The 13,621-nt window shown below is 51.2% G+C and overlaps 1 protein-coding gene across 1 annotated transcript in view; it reads right to left on the bottom strand.

Moving 5' to 3' along the window:
• Positions 1-13,621, bottom strand: part of TTLL10 (tubulin tyrosine ligase like 10) — a 389,096-nt gene that overhangs the window by 177,761 nt on the left and 197,714 nt on the right. The gene's annotated exons all lie outside the window — the stretch shown is intronic.

Raw genomic sequence — 13,621 nt, 5'->3', positions numbered from 1 at the left:
ATGCTGATCACAACTATGGTTATCCCAGATTATGTCTTGAATACACACCCACTACAGAGACTTTGCAACAAAGAATTAAAAACAGATTGGTAGTCTCTCAATGAAAAGAAACATTACCCTATCGTCCTACCCTTGCTTTCCTTCATTACTTGAGGCACCCCTGCCTGATCAGACCAATCAAACACTATTTTCGACCATAAAAATCCCCCACCTCCACGCCTCCTGTCAGTAATCAAGCATCTTAACCAACACAGATGTTAGTTGTGCATACTAGGAGGGCGGTAGGGTCCATGATTGAAAGCGAGGGAGTAGGACTCAGCGTAATGCCATTAGTGGTAAGTAATGTAAGCATTACAAGTGCCTCTTGCACTGTGTTTGAACAGACTAGATACACATGAAGTACTCTGGACTTCAGGCAAGAAGACATTCCAGATACTTTGCGCTGCACCCAACCATGCTGGACACATAGGGATTGATAGTAATTCCTGAGGCGAAGGAGTTAGACCAACCCTGAGGCTCAGAGGGTATGATCTGATCAGGTGGTATTCATATACATTTAAGGTTCAACTCATGCAATACTTTAAAAGTCGTCATAGTTCATTATAAATGGCAGAAGCTAAGTTTCGGAAAGTCTGGTACAAACTGACCAGCATCACGTGGTCAAGTTTCAGGTCACCTAAAAGGTCGAAATTGAAAAGGAGATTTCGGAATTCCTAATTATACATAATATCACAGCTTAATTATCTGAAAATTCATTGATTCAGGAGATTAACTAGTGAACCATCTCACCAATATTGGTCATAGTTCACATGTTTAATGCCACATGCTCACAAAAGCACTAAAGCCAGTCAGATGTTGAAGCACCAAGTGACCACTAAGAAAGGCCACTTCAAGATCATATGTTTATTATATGTATCTCACTCGTGATTGACTTAACCAATAATAACTTCTTCCTGATTCACTTTCCAAAGTCTTGGTTTCCCTTTTAACTCCTTTCTCTCTTTCCACTCACCCACTTTCCTTCTTTTTTAGGTCTTGCCTGAGCCTGAGCCAGCGCATGCGCTGCCTTGACATCAGCTTTTTGGCTGGCATAGAGTGTGCGGTTACACGCACAATGACGAGCAGAGGCGCCATCTGACTTTCCTCTCTTGTCATGGTGCGTGCACATCGCACACCATGACGCCAGCCTGCTTTCACTTTTCCTGTCGCGCACGCACCACTCGCATATATTTTTGTGTATTGCTTCCTGGAAGCCTCTGCCTCTCTCGGTTTGGCCCAGTTATGCTTAGCCTTTACATCTGTCCTCCCTATCCTACTTTCCACTGGCTCCCTTTCCCCAGCCTCATCGCAATTGGTGAAATCGAATCGAATTATAGCTCCCCATGAGCACTTTCAGGCATTTGCATGAAAAAAATCTTTAGAGATGGTTACAATCTAGGAAACGCAACATGCTTTCAATTTCCCTGCCTTTGTCCCATTTCAATTTTGCTGGCTTGCGCGCGCACACAACACTTGCATGCTTGTTTTCTTTTTTTTTTAACTGCACTTCCTCCATGCCTGCCCTGCTTCTCTCTGAATCTGTGCATATGCACCTGCTTTCCTCTGCCTCTGTGCACTCCCCGCTTACCTGTCTATGTGCTCCCTTCTGCGCATCCCATGCCCTTGGTGTCCCTTCTTCCAGCTACGCTCAGCCGTTACATCTGTCCTGCCTATCCTACTTTCCTCTGGCTCCCTTCCCCCAGCCTCATCGCAATTGGTGAAATCGAATTATAGCTCCCCATGTTCACTTTCAGGCATTTGCATGAAAAAAATCTTTAGAGATGGTTACAATCTACGAAACGCAACATGCTATCAATTTCCCTGCCTTTGCCCCATTTCAATTTTGCAAGTGTGCTAGAAATGTTCGTGTCTGAAAGGTGCTGAGAAAGGATTGCCATAATTTATATTGCAAATGTATGCAACATCCGTAGCTGGTTCCAAACCCCAGCACTTTGCGTTTTTATCTGGACCTTTTCCATTGGGCTTTTCTTTTTGATGAGCTTGTTTTTTCACCCATTTTATGGCCGGGCAGGAACGTTGCTGCTTGTGGGCATGTCTCTTATCTTTTGGAGACGTGGCTGTGCTCATAGAGTGGCCACATTTGCTTTGTGTTCGCTGGTATATGAGGATTCTCTTGTTTGTATACATACAGTGTGGCATGAATGACATTGCATGGAGCTCAGAGAAAATGTTCGCCATCTTGACACACACTTTTAGCCATTAGGGAGGTCCTGGATTCTGGTGGCAAAGTCATGCTTGTTATGCTTGACTTGTCGGCGGCCTTCGATACCGTCCCCCATGAGGGTCTCCTCGCCAGACTTTATGACATCGGTCTGAGGGGGATGGTGTTTAGCTGGTTTACGTCTTTTCTAGCGGGCCGTCGACAAACGGTCTGGGCCTCTCCAAGCTCTGCTGAGATGCCGTCTTTTGGAGTCGGGGTTCCGCAGGGTTCTGTGTTGAGCCCGACTCTTTTTAACATCTTTATGACTCCCGTGGCGGCACTGGCTGAGTCCTTTGGGGCCCAGATCGTTTCTTACGCCGATGATACCCAGCTCCTCTTTACGAGTAAGAAGGGTGAGGAGTTTGACAGAGAGAGCATTCGAGAATGCCTGGGGGCTGTTTTCAGGTGGTTTCATCTGAACGGCCTCAAATGTAATTCAGATAAGTCCGAGGTACTGTTTTTCGGCTGTGCCTCGGACCCTGACTGGCATGCATGGTGGCCAATGAATATGTTCCCCCCAGCTCATGCGTCCCAGCTGGCAAAAAATCTGGGGATCAAGATCGATAATGGTCTGACTATGAGATCTCAGATCCTCGGTCTTACGGGCACATGTTTCGACATTCTCAAGATGCTCCGGAAGTTTCTTCCTTTGCTCTCGGAAGAGCATAGGAGGATCACGGTGCAGGCACTAATTGGCTCCAGATTGGATTATTCCAACGTCCTTTATTTGGGCCTTCCAGAATATCTTGTGCAGCGGCTGCAAGTAGTGCAGAATTCCGCTGCACGCGCCATCTTTGGCCTTCATAGGCGAGCCAGAGTGCCCGGTCTATTGCAGTCGCTTCATTGGCTGCCTATCCGGAATCGGATAATGTTTAAAACATTGACACTGGCTCATAAGGCACTCTTTGGGTCAGGAGCGAAATATCTCCAGCGCAGGGTGGGCTTTCATCGCCCGGTCCGTGCCTTGCGATCCGAATTTTTGTTCCTTGCGACGGTTCCCCGAATAAAGAAAGCCCGTATTGGGGGGCGTTCCTTCAGGCTTAGGGCGCCACAGCTCTGGAATGCCCTAGCATTGGCCTTACGTCGTATCTCCAATTTGATGTCCTTCAGGAAGGGCCTAAAAACTTGGCTCTTTACCCTCTAATTTCCGTCTCCCACTGTCTGTTGCTGCCGCCTTTTCTTCTGTCTTTGTGTTATGTTTTCTTGGTTATGAGCCGCCTATTAAAAGCGCCGGGACACTCCAATGGAGTAGCCGTGCGCTATAGAAATTAAAATTAACATAACATAACATAACATAACACTTTGCTGAAGGTAAACAAAAAACAAGCATTGGCATAGCCAATAGGTCTCGCCTTGGGGACCTTATAAGTGTTTAGCCATGCAACGGTTGATGTTGTTGCACAAAGGATATTGTGCTGCATAACTAAATACTTATAAGGTCCCAAAAGCGAGACCTATTGGCTATGCCAATGCTTGTTAACTTTTTTTTGTGTCACACAAATTATACTCACACCTCTTCCCGCCCTCACGTCCCCCTTCTTAAGGGGACAGCTAGGAGTGCTCGGGAGTGACCGCTGCGCCTCTCACCAGGCCGGGTCACCCCCTTGCTCCTCCTGCCGCCTCCTGCTCCAGCCTGCCTTGCCAGCCTTGCCAGCCTGCCTAGCCGCATTTCCCGCCGCCGCAGACGCCCCCCTGGTCCCACGAGCGGCCCAGCCACTGCAGAGCCGGCCGCTCGCCCGTTCCCGCCGCTGCTCGCCCAGGCCCCGCCCACCACCGGCCCATTGGACGAGCCGCTCCCGCCGCCCAGCTGACCCGCCCTCACGTCCCCCTTCTTATGACGCCCCCAGAGCGACCGCGCAGCGGACGCGCGCAGCGGGAGCACCAAATGAGCGCCGAAGGTGCGCCAAAGGTAAGCCCGTCTACGCCCGTCCGTGCCTGGACCGCGCCCAGTGCCAGGACCCCTGGCCCTCGCAGACCCCAGCCCACCCGCCGGACGTACGACGCCGCCACCCTCAACGCACTCAACGCCGGCCGAACCCCTGGATGCTACCGAGCCACCCCGAGACGCACCCACGGACCCTTCATCTGCCAGTCCTGCAAGTTCTCCTGCATCCGGACCTGCACTGCACCAGCACCGACCAAGCCGAGCACCAGCAGCACCCACCTGAAGTGCATCCTGCTCAACACCCGCTCCGTCCACAGACACGCCGTCGAGCTCTGGAACCTGCTCGACACCACAGCCCCAGACGTCGCCTTCCTCACAGAAACCTGGATGAACGCCTCCTCAGCGCCCAACATCGCCATCGCCATCCCGGACGGCTACAAGATCATCCGGAGGGACCGCGTCAACCAGACAGGAGGAGGCATCGCCATCATCCACAGGAACACCATCCGCATCACGACCAACACCGACGACACCATCGCACCTGCCGAACACCTGCACTTCCAGATCCACGTCAACCCCAAGACCACCCTCAGAGGCACCCTCATCTACAGACCCCCGGGACCACGCACACAATTCAGCGAGGACATCGCCGACTTCATCAGCCCGCTCGCCCTCCCCTCAGCCGACTACATCCTCCTCGGGGACCTCAACTTCCACCTGGAGAACAACAACGACCGCAACACCACCACCCTGCTGGACAACCTCGCAAACCTGGGACTCAAGCAGCTGGTGACCACCCCCACCCACTACGCCGGACACACACTCGACCCGATCTTCTCTTCCAGCAAGGACATCGCCTTCAGCCACGCCACGGGACTCCAATGGACGGACCACAGCTGCGCCAACTTCAGCTTCAGAAGGACCACGCTCCACCATCACCAGCAACAGGCTCCCCGCAGAAGCTGGAACAAGATCACTGCAGACCAGCTCACTACGTCCTTGAGCAAGAACCCTCCCACCAGCACAACGAACCCCAGTCAAGCAGCCACCAACCTCACGAAATGGATCAGCGACTGCACAGACGAACTCGCCCCGCTGAAGACCCCGCCGAGCAGACCCGGCAGCAAGAAAGCCCCATGGTTTAACGACGAACTCAAGAGCTCCAAGAAGAACTGCAGAGCACTCAAGAAAACCTGGCGCACAGACCCAACACCGGACAACATGACTGCCCTCAAGCTCGCCACCCGAAAACACCACCAGCTGATCCGCGCCACCAAGAAAACCGCATTCAAGGAACGACTGGACAACAACGCACACAACAGCAAGGAACTCTTCTACATCGTGAAAGAGCTCTCCAACCCCAACGCGGAAACAATGGCATCACCCCTTCGCAAGACCTCTGCAACTCCCTCGCCTCCTACTTCCACAACAAGATCGCGGACATCCACAACAGCTTCAGCACTCAACCAACGCACGCCACGACCGAACCACCGCCCCCCACCACCACCCTCCGCGCCTGGACCCCGATCAGCACCGAAGACACCATCCGCACGATGAACTCCATCCACTCCGGATCTCCGACAGACCCCTGCCCTCACCACGTCTTCAACAAGGCCGACGCTGTCATCGCACCCCACCTGCGGGACATCATCAACACCTCCTTCGACATCGCCACCTTCCCGGAGAGCTGGAAGCACGCCGAACTCAGCGCTCTACTCAAGAAACCATCAGCAGACCCTACCGACCTCAAGAATTACCGCCCCATCTCGCTGCTCCCGTTTCCGGCCAAAGTCATCGAGAAGACCGTCAACAAGCAACTGGCCGCCTTCCTCGAGACGAACGGCTCCCTCGACCTCTCGCAGTCTGGCTTCCGGGCCAACCACAGCACCGAGACCGCCCTGATCGCAGCCACAGATGACATCTGAGCCCTGCTCGACAACGGAGAAACAGCGGCCCTCATCCTCCTGGACCTCTCCGCGGCCTTCGACACTGTCTGCCACCGCACCCTAGTACAGCGCCTCAGCAACGTCGGAATCCAGGAGAAGGCACTGGAGTGGATCACCTCCTTCCTCACCGGAAGGACACAGAGAGTCCGCCTCCCCCCGTTCAGATCCGAGGCCACCGAAGTCATCTGCGGCGTTCCTCAAGGCTCCTCGCTCAGCCCAACTCTCTTCAACGTCTACATGAGCCCCCTCGCAGCCATCGCACGCCAGCACAACCTGAACATCATCTCCTACGCCGACGACACCCAGCTGATCCTCTCCCTCACTAACGACCCCGCCACCGCCAGAGCCAACCTGCACGAAGGGATGACAGAAGTAGCCAAATGGATGTCGAACAGCCGCCTGAAACTGAAATCAGACAAGACGGAAGTCCTCATCCTGGGATCCTCACCCTCCGCCTGGGACGACTCCTGGTGGCCCCCCGCCCTGGGCAGCGCACCCAAACCAACTGACCACGCACGCAACCTGGGCTTCATCCTGGACTCCTCCCTCTCCATGACCAGACAAGTCAACGCCGTCTCCTCGTCGTGCTTCCACATCCTGAGAATGCTACGCAAAATCTTCCGATGGATCCCCACCGAGACCAGAAAGACGGTCACCCAGGCCCTCGTCACCAGCCGTCTGGACTACGGCAACTCCCTCTACGCCGGAACCACCGCCAAACTCCAGAAGAGACTCCAGCGGATCCAGAACACCTCAGCACGACTCATCCTGGACATCCCCCGCCGCAGCCACATCTCCGGACACCTGAGAGACCTGCACTGGCTCCCGGTCAACAAGAGAATCACCTTCCGGCTCCTCACCCACGCACACAAAGCCCTACACAACCAAGGACCAGGATACCTCAACAGCCGCCTCAACTTCTACGCTCCCACGCGCCAGCTTCGATCGACCAGCCACGCCCTCGCCGCCGTCCCCCGCATCCGAAGAGCCACCACAGGAGGAAGGTCCTTCTCCTACCTGGCAGCCAATACTTGGAACTCCCTTCCGACACACCTCCGCCTGACCCAGGACCACCTCGCCTTCAGGAAGCAGCTCAAGACCTGGCTGTTCGAGCAGTAGCGGACCCCCCCCCCCAACGCCTTGAGACCCTCCGGGTGAGTAGTGCGCTATACAAATGCTCTGATTGATTGATTGATTGATTGATTCCTCTAGCCTCTTCTTACCTTTTTTATTTTAGTGAGAGACATTTGTACAGAATATAATTTCTACTTTGGTACCTCGCATCCAGGGGCGTAACAAACACCTCCGCAGCCCCCGTGATGCCGGGGGAGGCCCAAGTCTTCAGTAGGTGAACAGGGGCTGAGGTACTAGAATCGATTCTTGATCACGTAATATTGATAATCGATATGTCAGGATTAGCATGGTGTCCCTAAACTCACATCGTGGACATGCAACATTAGTATTTGCGATATTTACATTTACTTGCTTCACACCACGTTACGCTACATGAATACCATATTTTGGAGTTCTTCTTTTCTTACATGCACAGGCCCTATTCTTATTTGCCTCTACAAACCCTGCTCCTGGGAAAGAAACCAACTGTTGCAGAAACTGCTGTTTCAGCTCGTTAGACTCGGCAAGGTCGCTGTTAGCTGAGGAAGGGCCGATAAGCACATTCCGGGAGGGGTGCAGGGTGGACTGTCTCTGAGAAGACAGAAGGGAGTCACCCGTCTGACCTTGCTGCCTGAGCGAAGCAAGGAGCTCTTTGTGTGCCTTATATGGGGTTTCCTATTACTGTACTAGCTTGTACCACTTTGTATTTTTCCATGTTAGGCTATGATGATGCCAACGCAACTGTATATATGTGATGTGCTGACAATGTGCCAGCAGTCTTCTTGGCAGACCTCGCGGGTTAGGTCGCAAGGAGCTCCTCTGGCAGAGTTTGTGTTTGTGTCTAATAAACGCTTGAACCTTCTACACTGCCGACCGACTGCTTATTGGTATTGGTAAGGGGGTTTGGTAAAATAATAATAATGATTGATTGGGAGGTGATAATATAATTTCGGTACTTCAGTTGGCGACTCCGCCGGGACTCCGCGTTGGGGTCGTCCCTGTGTAATCACAGGTGACGTTGAAAGGGGTTCTCTTGATTGGGGGGGTTGCAGACCGGATACGTAAGAATTCGGGGTTTTGCTCTGCCCTCCCGGTCCGGAGGGCTTCAGCTGCTAGTAACCCCACGCCGGAGTCCTTCGGGTGTAACCCGAGAACCTGCAACGTTGGTGCTAACAAAACGTCGGCAGTGGAGAACGTTCCGGCAGACCTGCGTGCACCAGGTGAGTGTTGTGTCCCGTTGTATGTTGGATTGCATATACAGATTTGGATAGCGGAACCTAAGCATTTGGTGGCCTATGGTCACGGAGGAACTCGGAATTTGCATTAGTTACCACAGAGAGAATTTGGACAGAGGTCCGACGGGGGCAGTGTGAGGCTGCACGTGCGGACGCTCTAGGTATACTAAAGATAAGGATTACACGCCTAGGGGAACTGCGGTTTCTGCTCGGCCGGACTGTTCTCGGGAAAGCCGATGGTTGAGATTGGGTAGCACCCGGACAAATCTGGAGCGGCGCTTAAACGCGGGCTTACCCAGAATAGTTCGGGAAGTGAACCATGAATGCTGTCGGATGGCCTGTAGACCGGTCTGTGGTTTAAAACCTGTGTGACTATCTTTAGGCAGTCTGAGGATGAGACTGTTGTCGGAAGTGTTCTTTGCAGCCTTGTGAATAATAGCAGAAGAGTTCTCCACAAGTGGGAGCCGACGGGCTCCACTTTTTGATTGCACCTGTTGGAATTTATGTGTTACGTTTTACGTCCATATTTTTGTCAGATGTATAATGAATGACGGATGAGAGAATGATTGATGTCATGGCCATGAGAATGAAAGTACAATGATGACGTGCTACGTAATTTTATTAAATTTGTAAATAACGCAAAATTCCTTTTCAGCCCGAAACGAAATAATCCAATATGCCGTGCCTTAGCAAGTTGTGCTTTGGTTGTGTACGTAGGGATGAGGGGAGGTTAGATGAGAGTCAGCCGACCCCGCCGGAGGGAACGCCTAGTCACGATATGTATTGTAAGCATGGTATTGGCCCCCTTATTTTTAACTCTTTGTGGCATAAATATACTAAGGACAATATAGAACTACAATGGCCAAAAACTGGGTCCTTCGATGAAAAGAAGCTTGCGTATTTACAAGAACGCCTTTTTATTAAACGTAGCCGACAGTCGATGTTTGACACCCTTAACAAATGGCAGAAAGAAGCAAAAAGAAGACGCATTCGATCTGAAAAATTAATGAAGATAGAGCAGGGACAGACTATCACTCAGAAGGCTATCGCATATGACAAACGAAAGGTAGAACGAAACATCGAGATTGCAGATAGACAATTTAAACTTCAAGTAGACCAATGTTATGTAGCTAGAGAGGGCCCGGAAGATGAGATAGAAGAATTGTTAAACGCAAGGCCTCCCCCGCCATATGCCCCGGAGCGTATATATCCCGCAATACCCGTCCAACCGGAAGCTAGGCCACGGGCATCCGCACCAGAGGAACAGGACTCCGTTACTCGAGAGCGGAATGACGGCGTTTCCTCTCCTCATGGGGGGGCTTTGATTACGCTTATCCCCGAGTCTGCGCCAATACTCACATCCCCTCAGCCGCAATTGAGTTCCCCTATGCCGAAGATACTTTCCCCTCAGGTATGCATCGCACCTGGCGGGTCTGAACAGACCCCGAGGGGAGCTGTAGGGTGTTTAGACAGCAAGCGATTGTTCACTAGATCGTCTGTGGAATATGGCGAAAAGGAAGCATTAGAAGACCAGGCGATTAAGTGGATACGGAATGACGTGTACACTATGACTGATATATGGAGTACGGTGAAAGACTTAGAACCGGTCATACAGCAACATGTGCTGTACCAGATGTCCAATTCACTTATTTGGTCGTGGGAAACAAGCTTCAGGGATGGGACGGCCCCTCAGATCCTGTATACTATCAGAGATTGGGCTCATAAATTTAGCCTAACACCGGAGGAAGTATTCAAGAATATAGACACTTTGGTGCAATATCGAAGCAGATTATTCTTGAAGAGTCCGCAGTGGACTACGCAGCACCCTATGCGAGAGGTGCATCCCGTCTATCATCCCGAGATCCCCGAACAACGAGATGGTAATCAAACAGTCATACGGGAAGGGGTGGCGGCTAGGTTCCAGGAACAGTGGGTTTATACACCATGGAAGAGAAGTGAAGTATTGGCGTTGAAATCCCAACTGCCAGATCCCCGAAAGAATCCTACTGCATATTACAAAGAATTGACTGAGGCAGCCGCCTCCGCTGTAATGACTTTAGCCGATGTTGAACTGTTCTTCGGACTACTAGTGCCGGTTGACATATGGCGACAGGTGCACGATTCTGATCATGTTGAGTTCGGTGGCACATGGCAGGAGCTAAGGGGCTGGGACCAGGATCGCAAACCAGGGGACAAACCAAGAGCGGAAATAACTTCCCTTCCAGCAAAAATAATAACGTTTATGCATACTCTAATCCCACCCCGAAAAGTCGACTGGGACAAACTGTCTGCCTGTAGACAAAAGAAGGACGAAAGTGTGTCCGACTTCTTTACCAGGTTCGAAGAGGTTTTTATTGATTTTAGCGGGCAGGATTTGGCAACGGAAGGGGGCACGAGATTGTTCGTTAACAGGTTTGTTACGAACCTGGCCCCGGAAATTTCAGCACGGTTGGAGGCGGCAGAGAGTACCTGGACTACCTCTTCCCCGTCTGTAATTCTAAGCATGGCCCAGTACTACGAGCATAGAGAGAATGAAAATAAAGATAAGGTGGATAAAAAGGTTAAGGATCTGAAGACTCGGGTACTGTTACAGCAAGTGGTTCGAGGGCAAGGAGGAGGTAGAGGTAGTCGGGGCCCAATGACAAGCGGGGCGGGGACAGGAAGGGTTGCGGGAGGAGCCCCGCCGATCGGCATCAACCAGTGTTCCTATTGTAGAGAGGAGGGACACTGGAAGGCACAGTGTCCGTACTTGGCCGCCCAGAACGGAACGATTCGGGGACGTGGTAGAGGACGAGGGGGCCCCGACCGAAGTGATATGCACAGAGACGATCAGACAGGCAAGTTGGAAAAGAATCATTTCGATAATCCCCAACACAGACAGTACTACCATGGCGACTATGCCGAAGGGAATGATGATGAATACGCCCCAGCATAGGACAGCCAGGGACAGAGCGGGGGCCAAGTGTCGATACCGGTCAATCAAAGGGGACCTTATGTCAAAGGGGAAGTATTGGGGACCTCCGAGGATTTTCTAATTGACACAGGAGCAATGAACAGTTCCGTTGCTCGATCATTGGTTCCAGGGGCAGCTCTGTCCGGGCGAAATAATGTTTCGGTGGGTTTCTCCGGAGTCCCCGTCGTAAGCCCCATCTCCAAACCTCTCCCTTTTACGATCGGTCCAGCCACCATTGACACTCCTTTCTTACTGACTTCGAATTGTTTGGAGAATCTGTTAGGATTGGATATGCTGAAGAAATTGAATGCAATTATACATTGTTCTGCGGATGGGGTCTATTTAACTATACGCCCCTCTGTAACGCCTGTTAAACAATGTTTTGCGAAAAACGAACAACTCCCACCGGAGTTCGATGACATTCCGACTTCCCTTTGGGCGGTAGGAGACGCAGATGTGGGTAAACTGGACATTCCCCCAGTTCACATCACGTTGAAACAAGGTGCGAAATTACCACGCATCCCGCAGTACAAAATAGTGCCGGCGGGGGAACGGGCTTTATTGCACATCATTCAGGACCTGATTGACAAAGGGGTTGTAGAAGAAACGAATGCCAATGTTTGTAATAGCCCGATTCTCCCGATTTTGAAAAGGAGCCATGATGGAGGGGAGACGGGTGCTGCCTATCGTTTCGTAATTGATTTACGAGCCGTTAACAAGATTGTGGTACCACAGTATCCTGTGGTGACCGATATCACTACCATTCTCACCATGATCCCTCCGACTGCACAGTATTTTTCGGTCATCGACCTGAAAAATGCTTTCTTTAGCATTCCTATCCATCCTGATAGTAGACAGATCTTCGGATTTTCAATATCTGGTCGCAGCTTCCGCTTCTGTCGCGCTCCTCAAGGCTATACTGAAAGTCCGAGCATATATAGCCAGGCCCTCAAGGCTCTGTTGGATGACTTGGACTTGCCGGAAGGCAACGTCCTCTTGCAATATGTGGATGACTTACTCGTTGCGTCTGATACGGAAGAAGGATGTAAAGAAGCTACGATTAAGTTGTTGCACCATTTGGCTGTTAAAGGGAACAAGGTATCATTATCCAAATTTCAATACTGTCGAAAGGAGGTGACCTACTTAGGTCATCTCTTATCGAAGGAGGGTAGACGACTAACACCTGAACGAATTACCACCATTTCTAGCATGTCTGTACCCTGCACGCAACGTGAAGTCCGCGCTTTTCTTGGCATCACATCTTACTGTCGCCAATGGATACCTAATTTTTCACTTCTGGCTAAACCCTTGTTGCATTTGACTACTAAAGATGTGCATGAACCCCTACCCTGGACGGATGAATGTCAGCTCTCTTTTGACTCTTTAAAAACTGCTTTATGCTCCGCTCCTGTTCTGGGCACTCCAGACTATCGTAAACCTTTTGCACTATATGTACACGAGGTCGACGGTTGTTCATTGTCTGTTTTAACGCAGGCCTTTGGAGGTAAGCAAAGACCGTGCGCCTATTTGTCAGCGACATTGGATAATGTCGCGAGAGCACTTCCTAGCTGTCTGAGGGCTACGGCTGCAGTAGCAGTGGCAATCCGGCAGTCAGAAGGACTCGTTTTGAATTCCAATTTGACTATAATGGTGCCGCATGCAGTAGACACCTTACTAAATAAAACAAAAACACAGCATCTTACGAGTGCACGTCTTACTGGGTACGAGCTGACCTTATTTGCACCACATATTACAATTACTCGATGCGCAACACTGAACCCAGCCACATTATTACCGCTCCCTACGAGTGGACAGGACACTGATTTACATGATTGCATATATCGCACAGAAGATGAGACCAAGGGTAGGATTGACCTCACGGACACACCCTTAGACCACCCCCAGGGAGAGCTATATGTGGATGGTTCCTGTTTTAAATTAACAGATGGCACAACAACAGCCGCATATGCGATCACGACCCTACAAACGGTTGTTGAAACACTCCGAGTACCCCACCGATCAGCTCAAGCTGCTGAACTTATGGCCTTGTTGCGAGCCTGTGAGCTGAGTGAGGGACTCGAGGTCAATATCTACACGGACAGCCAGTACGCCTTTGGTGTAGCCCATAGTTTTGGGCGGCTGTGGAAGGAAAGGGGTTTCCTTACTTCACATGGTCAGAGAATACAGAACGGACAGCTAGTTTTGAGGTTGTTAGATGCTCTCACCTTA

The sequence above is a fragment of the Lissotriton helveticus genome, chromosome 5_1, assembly GCF_964261635.1.
Source record: "Lissotriton helveticus chromosome 5_1, aLisHel1.1, whole genome shotgun sequence".
In the NCBI taxonomy this organism is placed as follows: Eukaryota; Metazoa; Chordata; class Amphibia; order Caudata; family Salamandridae; genus Lissotriton; species Lissotriton helveticus.
Note: the sequence above shows the minus strand (reverse complement) of the source record. Positions and strands in the feature narration are given on the sequence as shown.